This window comes from Talpa europaea, assembly GCF_964194135.1.
Source record: "Talpa europaea genome assembly, chromosome: 6".
Lineage (NCBI taxonomy): Eukaryota > Metazoa > Chordata > Mammalia > Eulipotyphla > Talpidae > Talpa > Talpa europaea.
In genome coordinates this window covers 34668871-34683687 of record NC_140072.1, presented here as the reverse complement: position 1 = coordinate 34683687, position 14817 = coordinate 34668871, and positions in this window count along the sequence as shown.

Here is a 14817-nt window from a genome sequence, read left to right as displayed (position 1 = left end):
CCCCCACGACTCGGCTCCCCTCTCTCTGGGTGTCTCCCACGACTGGATCCCCCTCTCTGCGGGTGCCCCCCACGGCTCGGTTTTCCTTTCCCGGGGTCTCCCCACGGCTCGGCTCCCCTCTCCCCGGGTGTCCCCACGGCTCTGCTCCCTTCTTTTCAAGCCTCCCCGTGGACACTCCAGTCTCCCTCCCGCGGCAGCGGGCGGAGGGCACTCACCGCTCGCAGGAGCCGGTGTCCCAGACGGGGCGGGCGGGCAGGCGTCCCGGGCGGCGGCGGCTGCCGGGCGCTGCAGGCTGCGGCGGCTCGGCCGGGCGAGTGGAGCGCGGCGAGCTCCCGCCCCGGAGAACCCCCGCCGTGTCATTTGACCATATAAGGAGACGCACGCCTCCTCCGCGCCGCGCGGGCTCGGCGCGCTGGCACCGGCTAGGGGCCCCCGGGGGCGCGGGGCGCTGAGGGGGAGGGTACCCCTTGGAGGGGGCAGGGTACCCCTTTGAGGGGGAGAGGGTGCCCCTTGGCTCCTGGTGGCCGCGCCACCTCCCGGGGCTGCCGCGCTCTGGACCCGATTCTTTGTTTGCCCCCTTGGTTCCACCTTGGTCTTCATCGCCGCGTGGTTGCCAAGACCTTCGCCCCCAGAGTCCACTCACAGGGGCGAGTTTCGGCGAGGACCGCGGGCCTGCCCAGGACCTGCCGCGGCCGAGTGAAAGGAACCCGACGGGCGTCCCTACTCTCCTGGGAACCCAGGCTGGCAAAGCCGGGAAGGTGGTAGGAGAGGCAGGAGGTTTGGAATAGGGCTGCTTACCAAGTCCAGGGAAGGCAGAAGCTAGCTCCTAGGATGTATTTGCTTTTTTTCTGTCTTAAATTACAGAAAAGGGGCCTCCCTAGTGGCACAAGGGGTTAAGCACCGCACTAGGAAGCAAGCCACAGCCTCTGCAGCACGAGTTCGATCCCCAGGCCCTCCAGGGAGGTGACCCACATGGCGCAGCAGACCTCTCCTGACTTGCCCGCTGCTTCCCTCAGCAGTGTATTTCAGTCAGTCTGCCTGTTCTGTTCCTCACGCTGTCTCTGGTGGATCCTCTCACCCCCCTCATCTCTGGCCTATACCCCAGCTCTTGTGTGCATAAATAAATAAATCTTTTTTTAAAATTACAGAAAAGGAACCCCACAGATGACCAAAAAAAAATGAAGAATGCCAGGTTCTTTGCTCCCCTAGGGAGGGAACTAACAAAGGCCCAATCTCCAACACCAGACACTTCAGGGCAAGAGGACTGTTTAGATGCCTGGTGGGGGACAGGGAGAGACAAAAGTGATGTGGAAAAACATCGCCCACACACAAAACAGATGGTATTGTTCAAGAGAGAGCGCACAGACTGGGCCCCATAGCTAGGAAAGGGGGCAGAGGGATAGAAGTGTCTGCTTTGAGTAGGTGACCAACTCCTGCAAGCAGGCATGGTAGAGGATGAGCTGATGGCCCACAGAGGCTTAGGAGAAATGGTGGGCAGGCACATTATTTTGAAAGATTTATTTATTTATGTATACAAGAGCAGGGGTACAGGCTGACATGAGGGGGGTGAGAGGATCCACCAGAGACAGAGCAGGGAACAGAACAGGCAGACTGACTGAAATACACTGCTGAGGGGAGCAGCGGGCGAGACAGGAGAGGTCTGCCTTGCTATGTGGGTTTCTCCCTGGCTGGTAATGCAGAGGCTGTAGACTGCCCCATAGTGCAGTGCTCAACCCGTTGTGCCACCAGGGAGGCCCAGCATGTTATTTTGAAACTTCAGTAGGCTTCTGGGAAGAAAGCCACCATACTTTGGTGGCTCTCCGTGGGTCTCCATCCTGAAAGCATAGAACCTGACAATTGCCAAATTGGCTTCCACTCACTTGGCATTAACTCCACATGAGCCTCATCCCTCTTAGGTAAAGATTTACACCCCAGCTTTATGGTGAGGAAATTTCAGCTCAGAGATAGTTGCTTAATGTCTCCTGAATAATAACTATGTGAGCTGAGATTCGAACATATGAAAAAGCCCTGCCAGTATCTTACAGGATAGGAAATGCCCCCAATACCTGCATCTCTCCAGCCAGGTCCAGAGGGCTGACACTGGCCATTGACCTAATCCTAGCTAGATTGGATATGAGGGATACAGCTTTCCCTTCCTGACCCTCCAACTTCCCCCCAGAAGGGAAGTTTGGGCCAGGTCTGAATTCCCACCCACAGTCTAGGCAGTCAGTGTCTTGACATTCAGAGCAAGATGCATATAAAAAAGTCTTTTCCCTCTGATAGTTATCTAAATTTGTTGTCATTATAGCTGCAAATTACAAATGATCTCCTAGTTTTCAAAGAATAAATCTAAAGCTTCAATTGAAAAAACAAATTGAAAAAAATAAACACGAATTATTTCTGTGTTTATCTTCTTTCAGCTTATTTGCTTTTAGTTAATTTTTTAAGCTTCCTGAATTGTATGTATAATTTTTATTTTTATTTTATTTTTATTTACAGTACTCCTTAAGCTCTGTGTTTTATTCTAATAACTGCTTTAGCTGCATTGCACAGATTCTGAAATGTTTTAAAAATTATCATTATTATTTTTTAAAGATTTATTTATTTATGCATACAAGAGCTGGGGTACAGGCCAGAGGTGCAGGGGTTGGGAAGATTCACAAGAGACAGAGTGGGGAGCAGAACAGGCAGATTGACTGAAATACACTGCTGAGGGGAGCAATGGGAGAAACAGGAGAGGTCTGCTGCACCATGTGGGCCAGCTCGCTGGCCAGGGATCCAACTTGTGCTTCAGTGGCTGGCCGGAGCTTCATCGTGCTGAGGCTCAACCCCTTGCGCTACCAGGTAGGCCCCCTTAACTTATTTTTAAGAAATTCTATAATTTAACTTTACATTTCTCCTTTGAACTAAATAGAAGAACATAGTAAATTACTCTAAGGGGATGTAATAAGCAAAATCTAGATTTTGGAGGCAAATTTACCACATATCCACAATAATGCTGAGGAAAAAAGGAAAGAAAAAAAGGAGAGAGATCGAAGTGGAAACAGATTTGAAAAAAAATTTAACAAACTGCAATGAATGAATGGATGTACCTAACTTAGATTTTTAATCAAAGAATAAACTATTAAAACACAAATTTTCATGAGATAATCTGGGTAAATGTGGCATTACCAAGATATTTGCCATTAATAAACCATAATTTGTTTTAGATATGATGATAAAATTACACACATATGCACATTATCAACACCCTTAGTTTTCAGAAACAGTGCCAAAATATTCACCAATGAATTAGCATGTCTGGTGCGGGGTAGGGGAGGGAGTGTTTCAAAATAGCATGAGGTGAGGGGAGTAGATAGGGCCCATATCAGATGATGTAGTATCAGTTGTGGCTTAACACTAACCATTGAAGTTGGGCAGCAGGTATGTGGGGGGCCATTATACTTGTGATATCCATTTGTAATTTTTTGAAAAATGCCATTGTAACAAAGTTTTTGAGTTAAAACTGTTCATACCATTTGCCCTTAACCCAGCATTTTTCCTTGCAGGAAAATTCTCTTCCAGATAGACTTGCTCATATCTAAATTGATATACACAGGAAAGGAGACTTTGTAGAATTATTTGTAATAGCAGAATATTGGACCATGTTATATGTTCATCAACAGAGCCTAATTAAATACCATGGTACGTATTTTAGATTTATATCCATACACGGTGGTTCAAAAGAACAAAGAACAAAGTAGGTAATGATATGACATGATTTGCAAGATCAACTGGAGAATAGAAACTAGCACTTTGTAGATGGTGTTAATATGCAAAGAGAGGAAGGAAAGAAGACTCTGTGCATAGTGGGCCTCCATGAAGATATGGTAACCACGTGTCAGGAGTGAAAAGGAAATTAATTTTTCTTAGATGCCCTTTTTTCTTTTGAACTTCGCACTTTATAAATGTATTAGTCGATCTACATAACAATATTTTAAAAGCTGGAGTAACACATGCTCCTTTAAGAAAATCAAGAAATAAATTTGTTAAACTGAGATTTCTAGAAAGTCAAAGATTTGCTAGAAATGAGGGAGGAGTGAAATTCTGGGCTTAATCTCATGTACTTTCTGAACAATTTTAATCAAAGGACAAACTAAAAAAAATTTTTCTTGAAACATTCTGGGAAAATATATTTTGAAGTGTTCTATCTTACACACCATTGTGTTCCCAGGACCCAATGATAGTGGGTGGCACATACTATGTGCTTAATAAATAAGAATGTCGAATGATTGGATGTATCACAGTAGAATTGTTTAATAATGTGTACAATGCTTTAATTTTGTAATTGATTATTTTACATTATAACAGATAAAATTTATGAAAAATATGCCAATATCTATGGCAGAAAAGTTTGATCTCTGGAATCAGACCTGGGTTTGAATCCCTGTCCTACCAATGATTAGCTCTATGTCTTTAGCTACCACAACACCTCCCTAACTCTCAGTTTCCGCATATGTAAAATGGGCTAATAACATATTTCTCAAATTGGTTGGGAAAATCCTTTGAGAAGATGCATATAAACCACTTAGCTCTATTAATATTGTCCTTGCCACATAAGTAGGCCCCCAGTAAATATTGAACTTTTATTCCACGGTATTTTATTTGACAATAAAGGGGAGATGAATCTCACCCAACTCCCCCCAACTTAATTCTCATCAGAAGGAAATATTAAGGTTTAGGTCCTGTTCTAAAGATTAAAAATTGTCTTTTTGAGAGAAAAATTCTTTGCTGTGTATATAAGACTCATACATGAAGGGAATAAAAATTAAGAAATTGTATTTCCTGGGAAAGAGATCAAGTAGCAATTCTTAGGAGATATTCAAGTGTTCTTGTTTATTTCAATTCTCCTATAATCCTTTCACCTCCAACACTGCCTCTAACTTCCCCTTTTCCTTTTCTTGGGCTGGGAAGAGGGGGCATTCAGGGATAGGCACAGTGAGGCACTGGAGGAAAGTGAATACTTTGTGGTGTAGGCTTTGGTTCTCAAAGTGTGGTCCCCGACCGGAATCACCAGGAAACTTGTTAGAAGTAAACATTCTCAGGCTAGCTATGTTTTAACAAGCCTTCCAGGTATTTCTGATGACAGATAATGCTTTGAGGTAAATACCTCTTAGGGATTCCAATTCTGGACTAAGTCATTTACGAGAAAATTAGGAGATGTCAGTTTCCATGGAGAAGGGAGTGTGAACAGAGATAGACTAAACATAGACCAGACTAAGGAACTTAAAATCCAATCTCAAGTATTAATTACTCTGTCGGCTACTTCATGGGATGGAGGCACAGGGCAAGTCGTACAAGTAGAAAGTCCCTTACTGTGTTTCAGTGATGTAAGGGCTGTAAGTGATGTAAGTCCTCCAAGAAGCCTTAAGAGGAAGGGCAGCAATTTTAGGAATGGGTACAGGACTGCAGGCACCTCTGCCCCCAGGGTCGGATATTGTCTGGTATGCCTGGAAGGCTGGCAGGTCAGGGTCTCCTTCTCTTGACCTGGGCTATCCTCCAGGCACTTGGAGGATATCCTGCCAGGAAGAAAGGGAATCTACAAAAACATGAGTGATGGATCGTATCTTCCCACCTTGGTTACCCTAGCTGTTTCAGTGAAGAATTTTAGTGCACATTTATCTAATTTAAGAAATAGAGTTTCTTAGGGGCAGTTCTGCCTACTCAAATCCTGGGCAGGAAACTGGTGGATGATTCGCCCTTGATTCAGAGGTAATCATTCTTAATTGTCTGAGATGGTTGGAGGGTGAGTAAGTGTCTAAGATCATAAAAACTGGTGGTAAGAGGGCATGTTCTCTGCAGGTTCTTGAGAGGGGAGAGGGGTCCCTGCAAATCTCCCGCATGACACAGCACCAGACTCCAGTGTGGTGCCCAGGAAAGTATACACATTTTCAAATTGCAGAGGACGCATTTGCCATTTGACTGGATCTGAGAAGGAAACCTAGGTGGATGATGACCCGCAGGCAGGAGGCGACCTTTCTGTGCATGGGAGTTTGGCGTAAATGTCCCTGCCAGCAAATGGAAGGAACTTGGCCTAGTTACAGCTTTGTTCTTATATGACCCAAACATTGTTCCTTTGCCTTGTTAAACTTTCAGGAAAAGTTCAGTCTTCCACAAAAGTCAGTCTCTTTTCTTCCCCTCCTCCTTTGTCATGTTCTGGTTATGAGACAAAGTGCTTGGCTCTCTCTCGAGATGCAAAGTTTCCTATCCCGTTTTTTTGAGCTCTCTTCTTCAGAAACGGATTTAATACATGCAAATAGTCCATGTTCAAACCTCAAAGCATGTGTGACTTGGAGCCAAATCCACAAAAACGTCATGATTCCAAATTTGCATCATTGGTTAATGCTTATTTGGAGCATTTGGTACAAGTTTCCATTGTGGCTTTGATAACTCAAGAAAGGTTCTATTTGGCAGCTTTATCACTAATAAAAACCACAGTTCATTCCATCAGGCTCAGAGGGCAGTTGAATCAGGAAACATTGCTGGAATGTTTCAGATGAAAATTGTTGCTAACATGGAGCCTGCCAAAATTTGCTTCTTATTTGAGATCTCATGTCTGATTACTGTCTTTTTCTGCAATAATCCATTCACTTCTCTGCTTGCAAGCTTTTTGCACCCCCCACCCGCCCTCTCCAGCTCTTCCAAACCATTTGAAAGAAGTATGAATATCAAGGTCTGTGAGGCTTGGCAATATCCTATTTTGAATGAACAGTATTTGCTTCCCTAAAATACCTGAGGCACTTTCACGTGTGACCTCTGACAATTCATCCAGGTTTCCCTGAAATGGGAGTGTCTCATGCCTCACTTACTTCTCAGAATGTTGATTTTAAACCACACTGAGATTGCAGTGATTCTTTATGAATTAACTCTGTGAGTCAAAACTGTACTTTAAAATCTCAATTTCTCACCCTGCCACCAGAGTCCTTTTGTACTATTTCCGCTTTGGTCAGGATCACTAACAGAAAGACCTGTAGCTGAGCTAGGAAGACTCTGGGTCAGATAGGTCTTTGGAGGGAGGGCTTTTGCTTGTGGCCCCAGGACATCTATGGGGTAGCATGTGTGACCAGAGGTAGCAAACACCCTTAACTGTGTGTGTTTTTGCTACCTTATATGTGAAGTAAAAAATGTATTCCCTCTCATCTTACCTTAAAGCATTATTTCAAATTACCTAGTATTCCTTCAAGTCATTTTTATGGCCAATCAAGAATTGAAAAATTTCCAGAATGTCTCTTCTGGAGATTTCTGTACTATGGTAGGGATTTGTGTGTGACGAAAAGCTTATTTTATGTTGCTTTGCGTTCTGCCCAAAAAACCAAGGAGCATCTTCCACCTGTTTCAGACAGTGCTATAACACTGAAGCTAAAAGTCATGACAGAGCTTTCTGGAACAGTCAAGTTCTTTATCATTGCAATGTTGCTTGACTATTAAAATAACAGGAATATTTTCCCTAAAATGTCTGACTTTCCATGTATCCCAGCAATAGTATTTGCCAAAAAAATCTTTTAAAATTTTGGGCTAGCCTAACAGCACAAATATCTTTGAAAATTTCTGCACAGTTGGAGATCCCTAGCAATTCCACTGTAACAGTGCTCGATTAGTCACACACCACTTGCAGGGCCGAGGGGGCTCCAGTGGCAAATCACTGCCAGGCACCTCGTATGAGAAGTGTACCGTCACTAGCCAGCTGGATCAACAGTGAGAATTAATTCCTTTTGCACAGGTCTCTCTTGCTCATTTGTAACGGGTACACACAAACCGAGAGAGGACAGTGTCTCCTTGCTGAGCAGAACTCATCGTTCTGCTGGTCAATGAATATTAACTTGACATTCCTGATTCGACAATGTGGAGTTTAGAGGGGCAATCATTTGTTATCACTATTACAACAAATGTTTTTGTTCTCTCTCTTTCTTAGTTGCTGACATGATGTCATTTTTTTAATATAAGGTGAGATGGGTGTGAATTTAGGACCTAGAATCTTGGAAGATTCATTTTCCCCTTCCTACATGGAACTCTAAAAAGGAGAGGCAGGTTTAGAGGTACTCACATCCAACATGGTACAGGGGTAACAGAGCAAAAGTGGAGGGGAGATTGGGAGAGTCTGCAACAGCCCCCAGGACTGGGAGCACCCCTTGTGGGCCAAGGAAACAATTGGAGGTGGTGGTAGGAAAAATTGAGAAAGGAGTATGGCCCAAAGGAGCAGGAGTTTACTTGAGATAAAGTTTTGCGGCACAGAGGCCTGTTAGAAAAACCATCCCAATGAGAAAAAAGGGAAACTGTCTTCGGGGGGAAAAAAGGAGTCCGTAGGAAAAACAAAAAGAGAGGACAAGAAGGAGGAGATTATGGGGAGAGCAGATAAAAAGAAGTGCCTGTTGAGGAAACATAGAGGCTGGTTAGTTTATGTGGGCAAAGCAGGTGCTGATTGCATGTTAGTCACTTGTTTTAATTCCCAGAACTGGGGAATAATTCCAAAGGAAGAAGCTGAAATTACCCATCAACTCTCCCCATGACTTAGCTTCACATTTGTCTTGGGTCTTTCCAAATGTGGCCATGACCCTGATAAGCCAGGCAAGAGAGCAAAGTAGAGAAGGGCAGAGGGGATTTACCCTTAGCTCAGCCTCCAAGTTAATGATATATTTGACATTTTTGTTCAATACAGTTCATTAATGTGTGCCTAGGAACAATAATGGCTACCATTTCCTTGACTGTTACAGAGTCCTGTACGATGCATAGTAAATAATGTGATCGTATTGTTTTTTAAAACCTATCAAGGCTCTTAGTCCCAGAAACAGGAGGTAAGGAGGGGATAGAAAATCTGCCCTGGAACCATCTCAAGTCCATTTTTGACTACCCTGGAGTTCTAGAACTGCTGTGTGAGTTGAACTGCAAAAGCACCAGTGCACTTTCCCAAGGGAGAAGGGAACAAAGCTCCAGCTCAGTGGGAGGCTTGCCTACAGTCTCTGCCAAGAGGGGGAGCAAGCCAACACCTGCCTGCTTGCTACCAGAGGCTCCCAGCCAAGTTAACCAGAATGAGGGAACATACCAGATGGAGAGGAACACCAAGGAGCCCAGCCTGGCTACCAGGTTGGGTGGGGAACCTGGATTATCATTTGGAGAGCTAGAAGCAGAGTCTGTGACTTGAGAGACAGGATCAGAGTTGAGTGCTCGAAAAAAGGACACAGGAAAGCAGGAGGGGAGCATGAGCTCTGATTTCCTGGGAGAGAAGAGAGTTAAACCAAAGAGAGTCCAGGTCAGGGCCCCAGCTGGCCGTCATGAGCCTACTGCTATCCCTCAGCAGACACAGCTCTGAGTGTTGGTTAGTGATTGCCAGCAAATTTATTAGGGCATTGCCTTTTGAAATCTATCTCCACTGCTAATCTCTGGGAAATGTGTCATATATTATGTTCTAGCTGGTGGTGTCTAGAACCAACACCTTGGATTGTCTTACTCAGACTAGAAGGCTTTCTTGGCATGGGTGACCAAAGGGGAGTGTGTGGTAGGTGTGTCTTCTTGTATCAGCTTGTGTTTCCAGTATGCTGGCAATCACAGGGGTTCCCATAGGTGGAAGAAATGCTTCAAGATTTAAGTGAGGAGCTGTGAAGCAAGTAATCCTTTCAGCTAGAAGCTAACAGGGCTGCAAAGCTGAATGTAGGAGGTGGCAGTGATGGCTGTGAGCAGTTAGAAAGTTAAGTGATAAAAATATGCTTAGTTATCTCAGGAAGTGACTTGCTACATCTCAAAGAGCCTCAGGTAAGATGTCAGGGACCAATACCTAGATGGTTTTCATGTAAGGTTTGCAAGTTCCATTTCATCCTTCAAAAAACGTCTGCCATTTTGACCCGGAGTATAGGTGTTTAAAGCCTGGTGAAATTTAAAGGGCGGAGCAGTAACAACTAACATACAAGGATTACAAATAAGCCTCTGTGTTCACTCTACATATTTAGATGCCTTCATTCGCATTTCAGTCAACAAAACTGATTGTAAAATTAAGGCAGACTGATATCCATGATATGACAAAGTTAGAAGACATTAGCATGATATTCTAGCACAATTGACCCTGAGCAATGTGGGGATTAGGGGCACTTAGCCCTTAGGGACGCGTTCCCTCTAACAGTGGAAAATCCGTGTATTGCTTTTGGTTCCCCTAAAGCTTAACTAATAACACTTAACTAATAGCCACTATTGACTGGAAGTCTTATCAGTAATATAAACTGTTGATTAACACATAGATTGTAACTTATATGCATTGTATACCATATTTTTATAATACAGAAAACCAGGGAAAAGAAAATCTAAGGAAGAGGAGTGTATGTGTAGTACTGTACTTTATTTGTCAATAACCTAAATTCATGTCATTTGTTTCTAAGAAAATCTGAGTATAAGTGAATCTGCTCAGGTCAAACCCATGTTGTTCAAGAGCCAATTGCATTATTGAGTTAAGAAATTTTTACAATGGATGAATGGATAAGCAACATGTGGTCTATGCAAACAGTGGAATATTATTCAGCCTTAAAAAGCAAGGAGATTCTGATACATCCTATAGCATAGATGAATCTTGAGTACATCATAGTGAGTGAAATAACTCAGTACTAAAAATATTGCTTGAGTCTATTTATATGAGCTACCTAGAGTAATCAAAACCATAAAAACAAAAAGTGGAGTGGTGGTTGCCATGATCTGGGGGATGAGAAATGTGGAGTTATTGGGGACAGATTCAGTTTTTAGATGAAAAGTATTCTGTGTATAAATGGTTGCAATCTGGAAGAATATATATCGAATTCTGATTGTTCTAGTACAGAAATCAAGAGTGGTTAAAAATAAGCTGTATCCACAAATAATTGTATATGGGAATTTTAAAATTCCTAAATAAAATTGGAAACCTGAGACTTTGAAACAAAAAAAAGAAATTTTAAATGTAGTTTTTAAAAATAAAAATGAATTATAACGTTAGAAACAGTATTGTCAAAGCTCTGTACTGTCACATTTACAGTAAACATGAAGTGAGTATGACGTACAACAGTTCTTTCTCACTAATTCTTTGCAAATACAATTAAATAACCCATGTCTCTAATTCCTGGTCTGTCTTAGAATTCTTTTTCCTTATTCAACCCGAATGAAATGAAGAATTTGTGAAGGGTCCAGAAGTTAGGGCCATTTTGGCAGTAAAATCTCATGTGATGTTCTTCTCATAGCAAATGAAGGAGGTGGACAATAGAAAACTATTGGGCAGGAATTTGCTGTTTGCTAAGTGATTCATCCTCACAATTCCACCACAATGAAAAAAGTTGAGCCCATCCAGCTTGATGAAGATGAAATCCCATTAAGATCTAGTCAGAGTTAAGATATGGAAAATTTATCCCACTTCTGGGTATCTATCCAAAAGAATTGAAAACAGAATCTTGAAGAAATATTTTCATGCCCATTACAGCACTATTCACAATAGTCAAGACGTGGAAGCCGCTAATGAATGAATGGATTACAAAATAGGATATAGCCACATAATGAAATATTATTCAGGCTTCAAAAGGAAGGAAATTCTGTTACATGCAACGTAGAGGAATCCTGAGGACATTATGCTAGTGAAACAGTGAATAACAAAAGGCAAACAATGTAGGAGTTCACAAGAGGTTCCTAGAGTAGTCACATTCATAGGGAAAGCAGACAGCCTTGTGGGGCTGGGCTTGGGGAGATAAGGAGTTGTTTAATGGATACACAGTTCCAGTTTTGAAAAAAGAAAATATATTGGAGATCTACTGCACAACAATGAGAATATAGTTAACATTACTGAACTGTACACTTAAAAATAGTTAAGATTATTAAAAAAAATATGGAAAATGCTTGTGTAGAAAGTGATAAAGACACAAGAAAAACACTTAACCCAACTTGGGGGGGGGTCTATGATGGTTTATTTTATATGTCAGTTCATGTGTATAACTGTCGCAATCTGGAAGAATATAGATTGAATTTTGAGTAGGGAAAAAGAATTCAAAGACAGGCCAGGAATTAGAGACATGGGTTATGTGTTAGCTCTGCAGTATTTGGTCAAACATTATTCTGGGTATTTTTGTGAGGGAGCTTTTGGATATAATTAGTATGGTCAACTGAAAAAGCTTATTGCCCTCTCAATTGAAAGCTTGTATAGAACAAAAAAGCTGACTCATTTTTAGTAAGAGAGAATTTACTGCTGCCTACCTTCAAGCTGAGAAATATGATTTTTTTTTTTCTGTTTTGACCTCAGACCCTTACTGAAACACCAACTTTTGCTGGTCTAGTTTGCCAACTTGCCCTGCAGATATTGGAATTTCTCCATAATCATGTGCACCACTTTCTTATAATTAACCTTTCTATCTAATCCAATGCCTATTGGTTCTGTTTCTCTAGAGAATCCTGACTGATAAATGCAGTACTAGGAGTTATCTGGAAGGCTTATTGGACTGAGGGTTGACAGATAGATAAGAGATGGCCAGTTGGACAGCATGAATGGGACACAGAAGCCCCTGTGACATACCAGGCCTGTGTCGAGGCTTGACACATGGTTCAGCACTATTGGAGCTAGGGATGAGGAAAAGATGGTGTAGGGGCAGCTGTGCAGGACCTTGGCCGCGAGGAGTCACTTTATCTTCAATGCCAGCATCTCCCACTCAGGTCTGTAGACAGACCTATGCTTCACATCAAACACAAGCAAGCCCACAGGTGAAGGTCAGAGAAAGCCAATAATCCCCAGTTTAAACAAGGTAACAGATGTCTTTTCAGAGTCTTTAACAAACCAGTGTGCAGCCTGAACCATCAGGAAATGATCTCAGATTTTAACAAAGACCTCTTCCTACATGCACTGCCCCTTACTAAGATAGGGAATAAAGCAGTTTTAGATACTGGAAGTCATTGAAAGGGCTTAAGTGGGAGACTAATGTGGCTGGTATAGAAATCTACCAGGGGCTGGTTTAGGAGGTGAAGGAGATGCTGTTTTGGACATTTTGAATTTTGTACCAAGTGCATCGATGAACAGTAAATAAAATGAAATTAAATAAATAAAAATTTAACATCCCTTATCACAAGAAAGACAGTTTAAATGATGCCTTTATTTAATAAAATTCAATAATGCTTTATAATAAGTTTGAAAGTGACTTCATTATTATCAGTGGAATAGTTCATGAGACAGTTTATAAGACGAAAAAGGTCTGTGAAAACCCAATTAGCATGTGTTGGGAAAATGAGCCCAATGGAAAGTTGATCCTAATATAGAACAATAACAACAAAACCGTAACCAAAGCAAATTTCTTAAAGCACAAGTGATTCAAGTAGCTCTAAATGATTTCTCTGTTGTCCTACCCCCAAGTTAAGCAGCAGGGGTCCTTGGAATAGAATGCTGCCCCACGGTGGGAGTACAGAACACACAATGCTATCACCTCGATTATTTAAGCCAAAAGTTACAATTGTGACTCAGAATTTTAAACCGGGTGGAGCAGGGGAGGAACTAAAGAGAAGAGCAACTGCAGAATTGTAGTCAATCAATTTCAAGTTTAATTACACCAGCTATTCTCAACCTTATTGTTCTCAGAACACCTTCACTTACTTAAATATTATTCAGGACCCAGAAGGGTTTTTGTTTATGTAAGTTATCGCTATCAATTTTTACTGTTACTACACACTATAATTTAGAACCCCCCCAAATAATTTATTTAAAAATAGCAATAATAAATCCACTACATGTTAGGTAAAAATTTTTTTCATGAAAACGACTATATTTTCCAAAACAAAATAAACAGACGAGTAGCATACTTGACATTTTTGCAAGTCTCTGTAATATTTGGCTTAATAGAAGGCAGCTGGAGAGCTGGACTCATTTGGACTCTTTGAGTGACTATGGAAAACCACCAGGGCTGACCAGGGAGATGATGCTGGGTTGACCTTCTTGGGCTCTTGCCCTTCTTGGTGAAAGGTGTGGTAGTCGGGGCATTGAGCACTAGAGCAAACTGCCTGCACCACAGGGTACACTCCCCCAAAAGAAACCACTGCCTGCACCACAGGGTACACTCCCCCAAAAGAAACCACTGCCTTGCCACAGAGACCGTTGGGGTTAAATATGAACAAGAACTGAAAGAGCAATATGATTTCATGAGTGAGTAGGTCAGAGTTTCAGCTATCAAGATACTGGGTCTGTAAAACCAGGTACCATTCTCCATCAAAGTTAAGATGACGCAGTGAGCAGCTTTCATTGACTATGGACAAGGTTTGTGCAGACAGATAGAATTCTGTGTCCTCTTTAATGATCGTCTATTTGGTATATTTATATATTCAGTTTCTTGGTATAGATGTAGATGGCTAGCCTAGTTCTAGTACTTCATGTATGTCTGTCTGTAAAGCAGCATTTCCTGTACTCATACATCAGAAAGACTGACACATGGATCTGTGGAAGGTTGCATAGTCCTGCTCACTTGACAAACACACTGTCCAAGGGAGAGTGTTCAGTGGGGGGTGGTAGGGGCAGTACTGGCCAAGGTTGCAAGAGAAATCCCCATCTTCCAAAAGAAGATGCCCTTCATATTAGTTTGCCAGAATTGCCATAAGAAGATAGAGTTACCCTTGAACAACACAGATTTCACCTGGGTGAGTCACTTTGGATTTTATCAATAAATATAGTTGGCCTTACTTATAGATTCCTTATAAGTAATGTGATATGAGGAAGTATCTTCTGGACATGGGCAGAAAGAGGGATGGCTGAGGAGAAAATCTAGAGGAGCAAGGACAGGAGAAAAGGTAAAGGCATGTCTTTCTGAGCTG